At 44.4% G+C, this 18617-nt stretch overlaps 1 protein-coding gene across 1 annotated transcript in view; it reads left to right on the forward strand.

The window, feature by feature from the left end:
• FXYD1 (FXYD domain containing ion transport regulator 1) overlaps positions 1-14263 on the forward strand; it is a 206328-nt gene extending 192065 nt beyond the window's left edge. Inside the window, exon 8 of the mRNA XM_069201104.1 lies at positions 9788-14263. The gene's annotated coding sequence lies outside the window, so the exon portion shown is untranslated. The remainder of the gene's footprint in view (positions 1-9787) is intronic.
• The last annotated feature ends 4354 nt before the right edge of the window (positions 14264-18617 follow it).

Consider the following 18617-nt stretch of genomic DNA (forward strand, 5'->3'; position numbering starts at 1 on the left):
TCACATTTTCCCAAAGAAAACAGACCTGTTTTTTGCAAAGTGCCTAGCTGTGGATTTTGGCCTCTAGCTCAGCCGGCACCTAGGGAAACCTACCAAACCTGCACATTTTTGAAAACTAGACAACTAGAAGAATCCAAGATAGGGTGGCTTGTTGGGCTCTCACCAGGTTCTGTAACCCAGAATCCTTTGCAAACCTCAAAATCCGGCCAAAAAAACACTTTTTCCTCACATTTCAGTGACAGAAAGTTCTGGAATCTGAGAGGAGCCACACATTTCCTTCCACCCAGCGTTCCCCCAAGTCTCCTGATAAAAATGTTACCTCACTTGTGTGGGTAGGCCTAGTGCCTGCAAAAGGAAATGCCCCAAAACACTATCTGGACACATCAAAATTATCAAATACAAAACGACCTGTTTTTGCAGGAGGGTAGAATGGGGGGGAAGGGCGGAGGATACCTGCGTTTTTGGTCCTGGGCTCAGCAGCCATCTGGGGAAACCTACCAAACCCAGACATTTCTGAAAACGAGACACCCGAGGGAGTATAGGGAGGTGTAACTTGCGTGGATCCCCCAATGTTTTCTTACCCAGAATCCTCAGCAAACCTCAAATTTAGCTAAAAAATCTAATTTTTCCCACATTTCTTTATGGGATCACCGCACCAGGACAAATTTTCTACCACCCAACGTTCCCCTCAGTCTCCCGGTATAAATGATACCTCACTTGTGTAGGTGGGCCAAGTGCCTGTGACAGGGAAGAGCCAAAAACCTGTCGAAATTGAGGGGGAACCAGAACGGGTCCAAAAGGGCAGTTTGAAAAAAAACATTTTTAGGCTGACAAGTGCAGCAGAACTTTTATCGGTATAGATGAGATAATGCTTGGTGGTAGGAATTTTGTAGATTCCTGCAGATTCCAGAAGGTTCATCACACAAATGTGGGAAAAATGTGAGATTTCCAGCAAAGGTGGAGGTTTGAGGGCATTGTGGGTAAGAAAATGGTGCGGGGTACATGTGAAGCACACCACCCTGGAATCACCCAGATGTTTAGTTTTCAGATGTGTCTAGGTCTTGTGGATTTTTCTACATGACAGCGTCCCAAAAGTTTAGAAAATGCAGCCCTCGCCATTCCAAGTGGGACCATTTTGAGAGTTAGCCGAGCTCTCATGGCCCAAGTGTAAAACCAAAACCCGAAATAATCAAATGTCCTCTTGCTTGCCGTGGGATAAGATGTTTTAGTGTGCGGGGGGAGTGCTGAAAGACTGTTACCCCCTTCAGTTGGTGTGGGGTCATAACCAGGCCAATACTGGTTGGTAGCCACCACCCCACTATTTTTGTTTTTTTGTTAATTTCCCTTGCATCTAGTAGACTTTCTGCCCTCCCCCCCGGGGTGTGGATCAGGGGTAATTGTCCCATCTGTCCACTAGTGGGCAGAACAACTTTAGCCCCATTTATTTGGGGTGGAGGTATGGCCATACCCCCACCCTCTTATTTTGGAAAAAAAATCTTCTGTGGTCGCTGGTGGGCTTTCTGCCCCCGTTGGGGGCAGATGGGTCTTCCAAAAATAGGCCGATCTGCCCCCAAGGGGGACAGATATGGCCTAAAAGTAATTTTGCCCCCCCCCCCCCCCAGGGAGCGACCCTAGCCTAACATATAAAAAAAAAAAAAAAATTAACAAAGAAAAAAATTATCCCTGGTGTCTAGGGGGTTTCTGAGGCAGAAATGGCCTTAAAATAATTTGCCTCCCTGGTGAGCGGTCCTTGCCCAAGGGGCCGCTCCGCTCATGACAATAACCTGGAAAAAAAACCTCCCTGGTGTCTAGTGGGCATTTCTGCTGCCGAGGCAAGGCTCATGGGGGGAGCACTAGTGCTCCCCTGTGAGCCAGTCCAAGGACATAATGGTTACATCCTTGGCGCCTCAGCGCCGCAAGCCAAGGACGTAACTGTTACGTCCTTGGCTGCCAAGGGGTTAAAGTGACATTATTTCCTTATTATGTGTAATTTATGCAATGATGCTTTAACACATAACCGTGCAGCAACCCCAATCCACCCACTCCAATACGCCCCCTACAATCCACCCCATTTTACCCCGTACAATCCACCCCACTCCAATCCAAACCAATCACCCCAATCCAAACCACTCACCCCAATCCAATGTACTCCAACCCACCCACTCCATTCCTCCCAAACGACCCCAATCTAATCTGCCCCACTCCAATTCACTCCAGTCCAATCCAAAACAATCTGCCCCACTCCAACACAAAACAATATGGTCCACTCCAATCCAAAATAATATGCCCCACTCCCATCTACCCTACTCCAAACTACCCCACTCCAGTCGAAAACAATATGCCCCACTCCAGTTTACCCCAATCCAAGCAATCTGCCCCACTGCAGCCGCACTCCAGTTCAAAACAATCGGCACAACTGCAATCCAAAACAACCTGCCTCACTCCAATACAATAAAATCTTCCCCAGTCCAGTCCACTCATTCCAGTCATCCCCACTTTAATCCAAAACAATCTGCCCCCACTCCCCTAATCCCGCTCCCATCTGCCCCACTTCAATCCAAAACAATGTGCCCCACTCAAATCCACCCAGCACCAATCTGCTCCACTCCAATCCAAAACAATAAGCCCCACTCCATTCCAGCACACTCCAGTCTGCCCTACTCCAATCAATAACAATCTGTCCCACTCCAATTCAAAACAATACGCCCCACTCCAATCCAATCCACCTCACCTCACCCCAATACAATCAACCCTCCTCCATCTCACTTCATCCCACCCCAATCCCATCCAATCCAACCCTCCCATCCGATCCACCCCACACCAACCCAATTCACCCCACTCCAATCCACACCACTCCAATTCACCCTAATACAATTTGCCATACTCCAATCCACCCTACTCCAATCTGCCGCATTCCAGTCCAAAACAATCTGCCCCACTCCAACTTGCTCCAATCAAATACAATATGCCCCACTCCAGTCTGCCCCACTCCAATCCAAAACAATCCACCCCACTCCAATCTGCCCCACTTCAATCTAAAACAATCTTCCCCACTTCAATCCAAAACAACTTGCCCCACTCCAATCTATTTCAGTCTGCTCCATTCCAATCTTGCCCACTTTAATCCAAACCACCCTGCCCCACTCCAGTCCCAAATAGCCCACTGCAATTCAAAACAATCAGCGCCACTCCAGTCTAATTGCACCTTACCACACCCCAATAAAGTCCATCACAATCCACCCACTACAGTCTTGTCCATCCCACACCAATACAATCCACCCCTCACCAATCCAATCCACCCCAATCCAGCCAGTCGAGTCTACACCACTCCAATCCAATACACCTCTCCCCAGTCCAATCCAACCAACCTCAATCCACTCCAATCCACCCACCCAGTCCAGTCCAATCAACTCCACTCCAATTCACCCCACTCTAGCCCAGTCCACCCCACTCCAATCCAATTCACCCCGTTCTAGTCTAACCCACCCCAACCTTCTCCAATCCATCCCACCCCACTCCAATCCAACTCCCCCACTCCAATCAACCCACCCTAATCCAATCCAACCCATCCCACTCCACTCCAACCCATCCCTCTCAAATCCAATCCAATCCACTCCAATCAAGTCCACTGCTCGCCAATCCACCTCACTCCAATCCACCCCACTCCAATACAATCCAAAGTAATTCCCCCCACTCCAGTCCAATCCACATTAATCCACCCACTCCAGTCCAACCCACCTCACCCCACTCCAGTCCATCCCACCCCACTCCAATCCAGCCCATCCCACTCTAATCCAGTCCACTCCAATGAAGTCCACTGCTACCCAATCCACCTCACTCCAATCCAGTTCACCCCACTCCAATACAATCCACTTTAATCCACCCCACTCCAGTCCAGTCCACATTAATCCACCCTACTCCAGTCCAATCCACCCACTCCAAACCACCTCAATCTACACCACCTCAATCAAGTACAGATATCTCCAGTCAATCCAACCCACCCCACACCAATCCACCCCACTCCAATCGACCCCACCACAATCCAGTCCACCCCGCTCCAATCTAACTCACCCAACCTACTCCAGTACATCCCACCCCATTCCAATCAAACCCACCCCACTCCAACCCACCCTAATCCAATCCAACCCATCACACTCCAGTCCAGTCCAACCCACCCTTCTCTAATCCAATTCAGTCCACTCCAATCAAGTCCACTGCTACCCAATCCACCTCACTCCAATCCAATCCAATCCACCCCACTCCTATACAATCCACTTTAATTCACCCCACTCCAGTCCATCCAGCGTGCCCCAATCCAGTTCACCACCCCCGATCCACTCCACTCTAATCCAATCCACCCCAGCCAAAGCCAGTCCAATCTAATCCATCCCACTCCAATTAAATCCCCCCTACCCCAGTCCAATCCAACTCCTCCACTTCACATCATCCCATTTCAATCCATTCCACCCCACCCAATCCACCCACTCTAATTCATTCCACTCCAGTCCAATGTACATTAATCCACCCACTCCAGTCCAAACCTCCCCTGTCCAGTCCAACCCACCTCACCCCACCCCATTCCATCCCACCCCACTCCAATCCAACCCACCCTACTCCAATCCAACCTCTCCCACTCCAATCCAGTCAACTCCAATCAAGTCCACTGCTACCCAATCCACCCCACCCCACTCCAATCCATCCAGCCTGTCCAAATGCAATCCACAAATCCCATCCACCCTACTCCAATCCACTCCACCCACCCCAATCCAGTCCACCGCACCCCAGCCCTATCACTCCTATCCAAACCACCTTTCCCAAATCAGTCCAATCCACCCCACTCGAATCCACTCCAACCTATACACTTTACCCCATTTGAATCCGCCCCACTCCAACTTACCCCACTCCACTCTATCCACCCCATTCTAGTCCATTCCAATCCACCCCACTATCTCAGTCCACTCCAACTCACTACCTCAATCCACTCTAAACCTCTCCACCCTGTTCCACTCCTTTCCACTCAATGACACTCTCTGACACTGAACCACTGAACTCTACTCCCCGCAATTCAACTCAGTGGTACTCTACTCCTCCTATTCCACTCTACGACATTCCAATAAATCTACTCTACAACACTTTTTACCCCCACTCCACTCTAATACTCCACGCCACTAACTTTTAGTCATGCTGAACAGCAGCCACACTGGTGTACAACATGGCAAAATACACTGCCAAAGTCAATAGCTCTTTTATAGGTGCATCCTATTGCCTTTGCCAGTGCTTGTTCAGCATTGTGACTGGCTTTGCTAAGTGGATCCATAGAAGGTGAGCTTTCCGAATCTTTGCATGGAAAGTCTTATCAGAGCTATTTCATCTGTGACCTCAAGTGTCAGCAGTAACATCTAAGAATAAGCATTTTTAAGCAGAAAAAACTTTTCAAACCAAAACACTCAGGGTGTTCAGAATTTTTCAGGAGCAATAAATTGCACCTATTTCAGACTAACGTGGATTTTGGTGGCTACATTAGAATAGTGGAAAATCGCAACTGAACATAGTAGATGTGTTGTGGGGCGTCATGTTCTTAGGGATGACATCACCATGAGTCGTGTACCCTCCGCCCAATAATCCTTTATTCAAAATGCTTTTTGAGACCCCCAACTAGTAAACTGCAGAATGCTATATGGTAAATCTAGAACAGACCCAATCAATCAATATTAATCAATCAACCATTTCTGGAGTCCATAGGGTCTTAAGGCGCTGGGGGGGGGGGGGGGAGAAAGGGGGATGGTTTGTTCTCAGCCAGCAGTTCAAGAGCCAGGTGTTGAGGTCCTTCTTGAACTGACACAGCGATGGCAACTATCTGAGGTGCGGTGGTAAGGTGTTCCAAAGTTTAGCTACCAGGTATGAGAATGATCTTCCTCCAGCCGAGGACTTATTTATGCAGTAAGAGTAAAAGTTCATGTAAGTGTGAGTTTCCATATCTTAGGAGCTTTGAAAAGGGCGTCTGTGGTATGCGTTTAGTAGTAAGAGGGGCTGGTGTTACAAGTTTCATTCATTGGCCTTCTGTCTAGCTAGATCTGAAAACTGTTCCTTCGCTGGTTTTCTGTTCTTCTTCTGCTCATAATGTACCCAAAAGGTACCCCCTGAGTGCTATTTCAGATCTCTATTCTTATAATATCCTGCTTCATTGTCAATTTCCTTTATCATCCCACCACTCCACCTATCCATTCCCCACTTTATTTTTGCCTTGCTTTTGTGATTCGACTAGAGAGCAGTTTCTATCTGGGCTTTTCCATATTTTTGGTAGCCTGGGTTCGGAGTGGCTGTTCGACATCTGACTTGTTCAAGCAGGTTCACTAGAAGTATCTCTGCCGGCAGGTTGCTGTGCAAACTACCCATTCGACAGCTGAATTATTTGCAGCACGTAACATAATCTCATTATCTTTTAGGCTGTCAGTATCCGTTCCTTTTAAAAAAAATAAAAATGTGAGATTTGGAAATACATGGTTTTCTTTGCAGTCACTCCTGCACATACATAAAGTGTATTGAAGAGCAATGTGAGATACTCTCACTGTTAAAACCTATGAAGAAATTGTATTCCTTGGGTTTTCATGTTGTGATAATAAATTGTAAGAATTTTGCGATAGTACCAAGAGGCGGCCACTGATCAGCAGTTCTTAGTTCTTTACAAATAATTTAAGAGGACATCACCTTATATAAACGGTGGTCGAAAAAGAATGAAAATTATGCAGACCACAGCAGCACTGTTATGGCGGATCTGTTCTCATTGTTGGAAAACGTGAAATTAAGCATTTTATCGTTTGATAAGAGGTGGTTGGAAGCCAGTATTGAACTAAAGTGTGTATCGTTTAGTTAGGCAATTTTTGGTAATGTTTTTTTGAAAAACATTGACGTTTGGGGAAAAAATGCTGTTCGAACTTTGACCATTACGAGAACTTTTAATTACCATGACTTGGCTCTTGCAACCAAATTGATTAGGACTGAAGTTGAGCTAAGCTCTTAAAAGTGTGATGTCCTGGATGAACAAATTTAGTGGAGCCTAAAGTGCTTTGTCAACAAAGTGATTGAGACCAGGATGGTAGGATCATATTACCAAGAAACACAATGTAATGGTCAAGGTCGAGGTTTTAGGCACATCATGGTTGCAATAATGCAGTATGAAATTTTTTCAAACTTTTTCTATCTAATTATTTTTTTAACTAAGTGCAAAATACGTAGAAAGTAAACATTTTTAACTAATCATTTCTCAGTAAAAAAGATGGTATTGCAAACATTTTAAAGAAGGGGCCAGAGTTACAAGGAACTGGTGCAGTGCGGCCCTGCGCCAAAATTGGCAGCACGCTCTGCGTCAGTTCTGAAAGGCAGGGATGCACCGTATTTACAAAAATACGGCACACCCCTGTATTTTCCCTAGCCCTGGGACTAATTTTAGGTGCCAGTGCTAACGCAGGCATCCTTGCACCAAAGTGCAATGGTGTCTGCGTTAAAGGGAATGATTGTTTATGTGCTGGAAGGTGTCCCTTCCTGCACTTAAACAATCTACAATGGTGATTTGGCTTCTATGTGTGCTGCAGAATGCAGCACACATGGACTTTGCAAATCATCATTATTGAATGATTGTTTAGGTGCTGGAAGGGACACCTTCCTGCACATAAACAATCATTCATAGCGGTTTGCCCTTTATATTTGTGCTGCAGAATGCAGCACACATGGAAAAAGCAAAAACGAGGATAAATACAAGTATTTCTCTTTGTTGCACCATGCTAACAGCACCCCTGGGGTGGCATTAGTTTTTGGCGCTGCCTCAGATTTACGATTTCTTGTAAATCTGGGGCAGCTTAAAAAACTATGGGTGTTGCCCATTGCACGTCTCTCTGCCACAGAAAACTGCATCAGAGGGGCCCATATTTACAAGGCAGTGTTAAGCTACAAAAGGTGGCTTAGTGCCACCTTGTAAAAATATGGCACAGTGCGGAGCGCCACCGAAGCTTCACAAAAAGGGACGGCACAGTGGCACTGGGGGCATGTAAATTTGCCTGAATTAACAAATGAAGTTGAGTCAAAGGTTCTTTATCAACCAAGTGATTATGACCAGGTTGGTGGAATTACATTAAATAAGCATTAACATCCCAGCACAGGCACTATGTTCAGATTCAAACATACAAATTACAGCAAAAAGCCATTTTGGACATTTTCACTTGGTAGCTATGTAAATGCTAGAATCTCTTCCACCACACATGGTTATTAAGGTCAAGAAACCTTAGTGGAAAATCCACCCCTAAACCTCACATTGCTCATTATCGGGCCCTAGACAGATGCATAGGCTCTCCTTGTGTTGGCGTCCTGCACATGCCTAAAACTGGCAAGACAGCAGCACCTAAATCGATTAAGTGATTATTTCTATAGTTTGTGCAAGTTATATGCTGTTACCCAACTGCAGTTTTAATGACTGGTAATCCTACTTAGGGACATGAAAGTAGCAGAGGTTGACATGTTAGTCTTATACTCATGCAGATGAAGGTGGAGTGTGGATTTAGATACATATTAACCCTAGAGCCATGGTACAGATATCATTCCCCTGGTGTATCTTCCCCTTCAGGTTTTCTTCCTCCTGGGAACACAATGCAGTCACAGAGTGATGACGCAGAAACCATAGCCGGAAAAGAAAAGTCTGTGTAGTGTGGGAGCAACATAAGGAAAATCAATGTAAATAGAAAATGTAAATAGAAAATAGCTTAATAATGTATTTCACATGGTTCTGTTCGCTTCCAGTTTTGAGACTTGAGGAATCATAGGAACTAGGAGATAAAATGATTTGTCTAGTGAAGAGCAGTTTGGTCAAGCAGGTACACTTGCATTAGAAGTCGGTTCTCCAGCATTTGATCTTTCTTAGATTCACATGCTTGAGTCATTCCCTTATGTCAATGTGAGAGTCCAACTTCAGTGAGAGTTAATAATTGAAGTATGTAAATCTATGAAAGTTATCAGCGCTGGAAGACCACAGTTTATTCTCCTCAGTCTAAAGTTAGTAACTCAGTGACTTGGCCAGTTATGGCAAACAGTTCTATTCTTTCTCTCTGAACTTCTCTTCCCTGAAGTCATGGGGTGTAAAGGCATGACAATAAAACACTCTGACAAAACATAAGAACCCTTCAATCTGCCCATACCCTACCAACCCATCCTATTATCTCGGAGAATATGGAACATTAGTGCTACTTTTGCCATTAGAAAAGCTGCCATTTTTGGGAAACTAAGCACAGAATATCCTACCTCTAAATTTTGAGAAATAGGTAATGTTCCATGCTTTACCTTCAGGGAGACACAGGCCCATATTTATACCTTTTCAACGCCACATTTGCGTCATTTCTTGGTGCAAAAGCGACGCAATTTTTAAAAATATAATTGTATTTTGTGCTACTTTTGCATCAAAATGACGCAAATGCAGCACTTAAAAAGTATAAATATGGGCCACAATGTCCAAGACAAAGGTGACCTGGACACAACTCACTAATCCTAAGCAGGGACTCACATGACAACACTCCGGGGCATGTTTTTTAAATGTTGATCATAGTGGAAAGTACCTAAATAGATTATGGCTATTGATGTCTGTAGCAGAATTGGTATGAATAAGGCCAGGAAGTTACACCCTTGTTCATAAAAATGAAGCACCACAAACAATATGAAGCAAACTTCACCAATGCACATATGCTAATATTCAGTTTTTTTGTGCCTACTTTAACCCTAAATATTTTCTTTTCCTTCAACACAGGTCTGGGCTGGAACACAGAGTGGCCTTGAGTTTTGTTATAAGCTTCACTGTCCGGCATACTTAACGGAAGAGAAAGAGATGCCTTGTGCTTCCTAAACCTAGATGTAGCTGGTTCTGCACGCAGCGAGTGCGGCGCTTGACCATGTCTGCACTTAACCACTGTTGTACTGCTTGACCTGCATAGTTCCTGCACCACTCACTGCAGACCAACATCACCCACTAGGCCTAGTTGCCTGACTTGTACTTGTACTTAATAATGTTAACAGTGTGATTAGAAGAGGAGAACAGATTACATTGTCTTTAAGGAATGCAGCCATCAGGACAAACAAAATGGCGCTATATTCCTCTGCCTCGTCCTTAACAGGACCTCAAACATGTTTATTCTCTTAGCTATCTTATGGTGCACATTTTTTAAATGCTGATCTATTCATTTATCCCACTTCTTTTTTCCCTGTTTCAATGTTCATTGTCTCAGGTTTCCTGCATGGCAATCTTCTCTGCTGGGTATAGATCCAGATATAGCTTTTGTTTTCCTTGTATGTAACTTGATATTTGAGTTTATCTCCAACTTTGTACCAATCTCTAGCTTCATGTCTCCTACCTACCATTTACCTTCCTGTTTCCTAGCGCTCCACCCACACGTGGGCATCTACATGTTTCAGTATTAGTCCTTGCCTCTAACTCCTCTTCCCCTACCATGTTTTTCTTCTATTCCTCTTGCTTACATGTACCTATATCACGTTGCTACTGGCTTCCCGTTTCAGGATCCTTCCATGTCTCTAACCTCCTGTCCCAGCATTCCGTACTGCATAGGATGTCCACAGGATTCACCCTTTCATGACTTCCTGTTCTAAAATTCTCCCATCCATTTGACTTCCTGTTTCAGGATTCTCCCGTATCTCTGGTCCTCACTAAGACATTCTCCAGCACCTCTAACTTCCTGCTACTGTATTTTAACACACTTTCAACCGCCTGCCCTAGTATTCTCCAGTGCATCTGACTTCCTATAGCCTCTCATTTCATTCCCCAATGATCACGTCTCTGGCTTTCTGTTTCAGTAATCTCCTATTCCATTGGCTTCCTGTTCCAGCATTCTGGTGTTTCAGTTGATGTTCCACAATACCTTATTCGCGACTTCCTTCTCCACCATTCTTCAGTCCCCCTCTCTCTCTTTCTCTCTCTCTCTTCCACATTTTCCCTAGATCTCTGACTTCTAGAGAATCATTCTCCGGTTTCGACTTCCAGTTCCAATATTCTCCCATACATTGCATTCCCTTCCCCTTACATGGAGCATCTCTTTCCTCCTGCCTCGCCTGTCCTTCTGAAACAGTTCTTCCTCTGCCTTGCTCTTTCTCTCCACCCTATTTTGACATTTCACGAGGCATGCTCCTACACATTCAATACTGGTAAGAGTTTCCTTGAAAAGCAATGTTGCTTATCTACTTCCTCACAAACAAAAATAGAATTTCTCCAGAGCATATCAGTATGAGATTGCAGATTCCATAAGATGCTTCCTCCACAACCTTCTTTTTGCGACCCTCAAATGCTGGAACGAATGATGCCCTCAAACTAGCGTTTTTTGGGAACAGCTCTTTGAAGCAAAGTTTGCGAATGGCCACGCTAAAAAATACACTTTTCCCATTGCATATGAAGGGTATGATCCTTTTTCAAGTAGGCAAATGGCGAGACATGGGTTACTATGTCAAATGTGTTTCCTTAAACCACTGTGGTTTCTGTTACCAGACTCTGGTGCCAGTGGCTTTCATTTTGCCCATTCTTCTAGCTTCCTGTGTCTCCTGTTCCCCTTTTCTCTTCTCCAATTTTTCACTTCATTTTGCCTTCACCTTTTTGTTTATGTGACAATGACTGGTTCTACCTGTCTTTTCCCGTTTTCCTTTCTAGTTTGCTGTGCACCTCACATGGTATATTATCTTGTGTGCACTACTCCTTATATCTGCATTCCTGTGCTGCAGCCTCTACAGTTTCTCACTCTCCTCTCTCTTTACCGACTATTATTGTCTCATACGCCATCCATGTCACCTCTGTAGCAAATGCTCACAGACACAAGGTGCCTGATTCTGCAGTCTCCTTTCTTTATTCTTGCTGGTTACGTTAATCTCTATTGCTTTGTCCCCTGATCCAATATCTATCTTTCTACTCACATCACTATCCCACTCTTTTGCCTCTTCCTCTTTGATAGTCATCACATCACCCATGTAAGTTTCACACATTGTTTTCCATCCATGTCCTCTCTTTAATACCTCAAACTCTGCCGTCCTGCCTGCACTGGCTTCGCTATGCCTTGAGCCCCCTTGTCTGCCCAGGAAGAGTTGTAAAAGAACTGTGTACTATGGAAAGTGATCAGTTTATGTAAAATACACACACAAATGCAGGATATATCAGTCATTGCAAACATAATTGTTGCAGTTTATGTGGAATATATATGCAGTTCCAAAGTTGCACCTTGGACAGTGTACATAATGACAATATCTTTCATTCCAAGTACTTGAAAGTTGGTGCATATTTGTTTGGAAGGAGGGCTAAAAGTGTACATAGTCAAAGGTGTTTTACTTATGTGTCTGGCTCCATTCTGTTCTAAGGGCATTGACCTGTGCCAAGGTTACTAAAAGAACTTTCCAAAAGTGATACTTTGATTGACCCTGATCATGCCTAGATTGGGCACTGGACATGTAGGTCTTAATGGTGCTACAAAGCAATGGGAGATAAAACCTTGGCAGGGGGATCTCAACAGTAACAACTCTTGACACCCCAGCAAGAACTTCTATACATAGATGATAAGCTTAATAGTTCAGTTGAAAAAAGAGCAGTGGTGTATTGACTTGACCTTTCTCCCTCTTGCCTGAGTCTGCACTTTTCTAGTCTCCTGCTACAGGAGAGGCATACTCTTTGCTGATGGAGAAGGGAGAGAGCCTCCAACTCCAAAAGTCAACTTACTGAGCCTTGGACAAAGACAGTGGTTCATTAGAACTTTTTAAACAAAGATAGGTTTTCACTTGAGGACTGACTTAAACATGTCAAACCTTGCCTTGGACCACATAGGAACAGCGTTATTTCCCGTTAGCAGTTATCAGGCTTCTGCTTTATTCCCTTTTGATGTACAGAACATTTTTCCTGTTGTATATGATATGGAATTATTGAGATAAGAGACTTTCCTTAAGGCCAAATAGAGCAGAGGGAGGGTCAGACGAGGAAGCTTGGGATCTAGCAATTGCCATATTTTAATCATTGGACCCTGAAGATCAATACAACAGTGCAGTTTAACGAGTTTGCCCCTAATGTAAGCAAGGACTGTTATCCTGCAGAAGCCATCAGAATCACGTCTGAATCAAATAATTTAGGATTCTGATGTGTGCAGTTGTTGTCCGCTAATAAATCCCATACGACGAACTCCAAAACAATCATCTGGGGCTGCGTTGCTGAACGTTTCTATGATCTGCTCCCCTCTTGAACTTCTTGCATCTAATTGAGTGAGGAAGAGTAACGCACTTGTTGAGCTTCCTGGAAAGGAAAAACTACAGCAAAGAGTAAAATAGGAGTATAGCGGAAACAACCTCACTGTTTGCTGCCACAAAAGTGGTAAAGAGGTTGTTTTGAAGGGATTTAGCGTAGCCAAGTTCCATCTTTTCAGCTGGCTCAGTCCTGATGAGCCTGATAAATCGGTCTGCCACACCTGTATGGTTATTGAGCTATCTAGTCATCATTTATTAAAGGTGTGAAAACCTATTAATCAGTTTATTTGTTGTTTTTTTGCAATGTTGGGACTCTTCACAATTTTAAATCCCTTAGGGATGCCCCCCCCTAATTTTCAGTATCAAGGCTGTTACCTACTGCAGTGCTGCGCCCAATACATCACCCATCTTGTCTTGCTCTCCCGTGGTCCAAGATGACCCTTATGGATTCAGGCCTTACCCTTCAATGTGCATCTGCTAAAAGAGGTCTAAATGGTGAGTGATGGGATACTGGTCCAAAATGACCAAACATTGGGGGGTCTGTGTTACACCAGTGACAAACAACAGGTGTGGTGTCCTTGCTTCAATTTAATGAAAAAAGTATAATTTTTGTACAAGGAAAGCTGGAACTGAGGTGAAAACATATAGAATTCCTCTATCTGCAGATCAGAAGCACATATTGCTGGGCAGCGCATCTGCTGGACAAGACTATTCAACAATAACATGTTTTGCTATGAGCCACGATGGAGTTAATAATCTTCATAAAATAGATGCTAGAGTAAACCTGCCTTCCCCTTCGAAGGCCTTCAACTTATATCAAAAGTATTATAGCTGCATTGATGTTGGCTCCCAGATGTCATATGGATTTTGCTCACAAAGTTACAATGTCAAGCTATGAATAGTCAATTGTATGTGATTACATTTTGATTCCTGTCTGTGAAAAGTCGCATTTTAATGTATAGTTTGTATAAAGGAAATAAACATTTAAATTGTTTTATCTGAACAACTCTTATTCATTGACCAGACAAAGTTAAAAATGTAAGTGAAGCTATATATTATGATATTGACATAATTTACAATGTCATTCAAGACAGCCTTTGCTCAAAAACATCCTTGTGTGCTACTGTTAGTTTTCTTTATTGATGTTTTACTAAAGGAAAGTCATAGTCTCCATGTAACCTATATATATAACTTAACACACCATGCAGAGGAATCAAATGATTAATCACACACATAGAAGGTTATTCAGATACAATGTAGTCCCAACTGGATCTCACACAATCCAGCAAGTATTCACTTGGGCACTCATCAAAACATGCAATAACTGAGACTACATGAAAGGATAAGGCCCAGGAGCAGAGAACAATAAATGGCCAGGACGAATTACAGTAGGTACCATGGATTGTATAAATCTGTTAGTGTGTGCACTTTCCCAGTGCAACTCATCATCTGGTGGATCGCACTGCAGCCCTCTGATGGGTTCTTTAAGGTCAGAATTACAGCTATGCTTTGCAACTAGTGTGGCCATCTTTAAATCTGAATCGATACATTGCTCTGAGTGGGGATGAATGTGAATTACAGGAGTGACCTGTTGAACCCATCATCCACTCTCTCTTTTTTTTGATTCAGCTATGAATGTGCTTAAGAAATATTTGTGTTCTGTGGTTGTTGTGACTTGAATTGTTGCTATGCATTATCTCCTTAATTACCAGTTCCCTGCTGCTCAGCCAAGGTGTGTGTGTGGGGGGGGGGGGTCATAGAATGTTGATGAGTGCCTGGTTGATGTGACTAGTCAGTTGGTTAGAGTGGGCTGAGCAGCTGAATGCTGCTCCTGGTGGGGAGTTACCTCTAACTTGTAACTAAGCTGAATAAACCTACATTTTACAACCTACAATCAATCAATCAATCAATCAGTATTTGTAAAGTGCGGCTACTCACCCGTGAGGGTCTCAAGGCGCTGAGGGGGAGGGGAAGGGCCTCATCCGAAGAGCCACGTCTTGTGGTTCTTCCTGAAGATGGTGAGCAACGGGCTTTGTCTGAGGTACAGGAGGGAGGTTGTTCCAGCTCTTCGCTGCAGTGTAGGTAAAAGATCGTCCTCCGGCGGTGGCTTTGTGGATGCGAGAGACGGTAGCCATGGCCATCTGGGCGAAGCAGAGGGAACAGGCGGGGGTGTGGAAGGAGATGCAGTGGTTCAGGTAGGCTGGTCCCGTCAGACCCATCAGATACCTGAGCACACACATTAAATGCCAAGCACAGCTCTCTAATGCACAAGTGTGTCTCCATATGCCAGGGCACAAATGTGCCAAGCACTGCCTTACATCAAGACATAGCTTCCAAATGGCCAGGCACAACCAACACATAGAGAGGAATAGCCTTGAGTATTCTGTTAAAAACCTCATGCAGCTTCATATTTCACACCTATAGACTCAAATGGCCACAGGCACAGACTCCAATGTTCAGTGCAGCTTACCTGTGTTCGTGGAACAGCCTTTGGTCTTCAGCGTAGCTTACCTGTGTTCAGGTACAGCCTCAAATGTTCAGTACAGCTTTCCTGTGTTCAAGTACAGTCTGCAGTGTTTATTACTGTTTCCCTGTCCTCTGTCCTCAGGTACAGTCTCCAGTGTTCAGTACAGCTTAGCGTTATAGCCTCAAATGTTCCATGCAGCTGTGTTTTCAGGTAGAGACTCAAATGTTCATTACAGTTTCCCTGTGTCTAGATACAGCCTCAAATGTTCAGTACAGCTTACCTGTGTTCAGGTACAGCCTCCAATGTTCAGTACAGATTCCCTGTGTTCAGGTACAGCCACAAATATTCAGTATAGCTTCCTTGTGTTTGGGTATAGCCTCAAATGTTCAGTACAGCTTACCTGTGTTCAGGTACAGCCTCCAATGTTCAGTACAGATTCCCTGTGTTCAGGTACAGCCACAAATATTCAGTATAGCTTCCTTGTGTTTGGGTATAGCCTCAAATGTTCAGTACAGATACCATGTATTGAGGTACAGCCTCAAACGTTCAGTACGGATTCCCTGTATTGAGGTACAGCCTCAAATGTTCAGTACAGATTCCCTGTATTGAGGTACAGCCTCAAATGTTCAGTACAGATTCCCTGTATTAAGGTGCTGCCTCGTATGCTCTGTACAGGTTACCTAAATACAGGTATTTCTCCAAAACTCAGTTCTTGTGCCTTTATTTATTCAAGCGCTCAGTTCAGAATTCCAATGCACACGCCTGGGTACAAAAGCACAACATAGCCTCCAATAAGGACTCAAGTGGCACGTACAGGCTCCCGCATGGCCAAAGCTAGTCTCACAAGCTCAGCACAGACTCATCCATAAATTGAAATTCCCAGGGTCTCATTTTCCCTATCCTGCTTCTCTTATCGCCACATATGCCCAGTGATGCTCCAGTATGATCTAAAATTATGAACAAACTCTCCCCAGAAGCCCGGAGGAGTCTGTCTTGTGGACAAAAAATGCAAAAAAGCATCATTTACTTACCTGAGATGGCCAGTGCAACCTCCCCCGTAAACCTACATGCCAAGTGCAGTCTTCCCTGTGGCCTCACCTACCCAGAGCACCCGCCTCAACTTCAAACATGGCAACAACAGGCCTAGGTCCCCTTTGTTTTCCCACTTACCTTTGCTCCCCCACCTGAGACTTTAAGCTCTATGGTGATGGGGGCCACTATGAACCACTGTCCATGCACTGGTGTGGCCCAGAGGTCTCCCCATCTCTCTCTCCACATAAAGGCGCAGAGGCAGTGTCAGATTTTAGGCCCAGTAGACAATGGATCCAAGGTGTGGGCGAACTGTAGAGTAGGGTTGGTGCTTAGGGTGGCAGGAGTTTACTGTGGCTTGGGCTAGCACGCGTGCCTTTTAGGAGTACAAAGCAAGCAGAAGGTACACAAAAAATTAGGGGAAAAGCAAGGAGATACCAGTGAGAACTAGGGAAAAGCAGGGAGAAGGCACTCAAAAAAGTTGGGGGAAAATGCAAGTAGAAACCACTGAGAACTACGAAAAAGCAAAGAGAAGCCACTTAAAAAATGGGGGGAAACACAAGGAAAAGACAGGATTAAAAGTGATGCAGCAGAACAGGGAGAGCTGGGCCTGGGACCTGCTTCTGCGATAGGTGCATGCATCTACTGAGTTTAAAACTGGGATTATGACCCATGTCCCACAGGCTACAAACAGATCCTGTAAATAGGTGCATGCATGTACTGAGTTTAAGACTGGGTTTATGGTCATGTCCTACAGGCTACCAACAGATACCTGCAATAGGCGCATGCATCTACTGAGTTTAGGCCTGGGATTATGACCCATGTCCTACAGGCTGCACACACATCCTGCAATAAGTGTATGCTTCAGTTGAGTTTAAGACTGAAATAACGACCGTGTCGTACGGATTGCTCACAGCTCCTGCGATAGGTGCATGCATCTACGGAGTTTAAAACTGAGATTATGACTCATATCCTACTGGCTTCACACAGATCCTGTAATAGGTGCATGCATCTACTGAGTTTAAAACTGGGATTATGACCATGTCCTACAGGCTGCACTCGGGTCCTGCAATAGGTGCAGACATCTACTGAGTTTAAAATTGGGATTATGGCTTGTCCCACAAACTGCACACAGATCCTGCAATAGGTGCATGCATCTACTGAGTTTAGGATTGGGATTATGACGCATGTCCTAGGGGCTACACACATATCTCTGCAATAGGTGCATGCATCTACTGAGTTTAAGACTGGGATTATGGCCATGTCCTACAGGCTACCCACAGATTTCTGCAATAGGTGCATGTATCTACTGAGTTTAAGATTGGTATTATGACTAGTCCTACAAACTGCACACAGATCCTGCAATAGGTGTATGCATCTATTGAGTTTAGGATTTGGATTATGACCCATGTTGTACAGGCTACACACAGATCCTGCAATAGGTGCATGCATCAATTGAGTTTAAAACTGGGATTATGACCCATGTCCTACACCCTATATGCAGATCTCTGCAGCCAGGTTTATTAACTATCCAACAAAAAACTCCCACCAGTAGCTTGCACATTACTCCCAGGGGTTTGAAACAGGTGTATTATTTCAGTATTTCTTTAGATCTGTGGAATGTGTTGCACAGCTGGTATCTACCCCAGGAGCCACTGGATGGAAGCAAATGGAAGCATGTGTGGAAATAGATCATGCAGAGGAGCTGCTGTGCTCCAGGATGACTAAGAAGAACTCAAGATGCAATAGTAAATGGAGTCAAGCAGTCTTCAGTAGGATCAAAGATGTCAAGTACCAGAAGTGATGTCCTGATCTACAAGCATAGCACAAAAGGTTATCATGTGGTGTCTCACTCACTTTGTCA

Source organism: Pleurodeles waltl, chromosome 7 (assembly GCF_031143425.1).
Source record: "Pleurodeles waltl isolate 20211129_DDA chromosome 7, aPleWal1.hap1.20221129, whole genome shotgun sequence".
Classification (NCBI taxonomy): Eukaryota; Metazoa; Chordata; class Amphibia; order Caudata; family Salamandridae; genus Pleurodeles; species Pleurodeles waltl.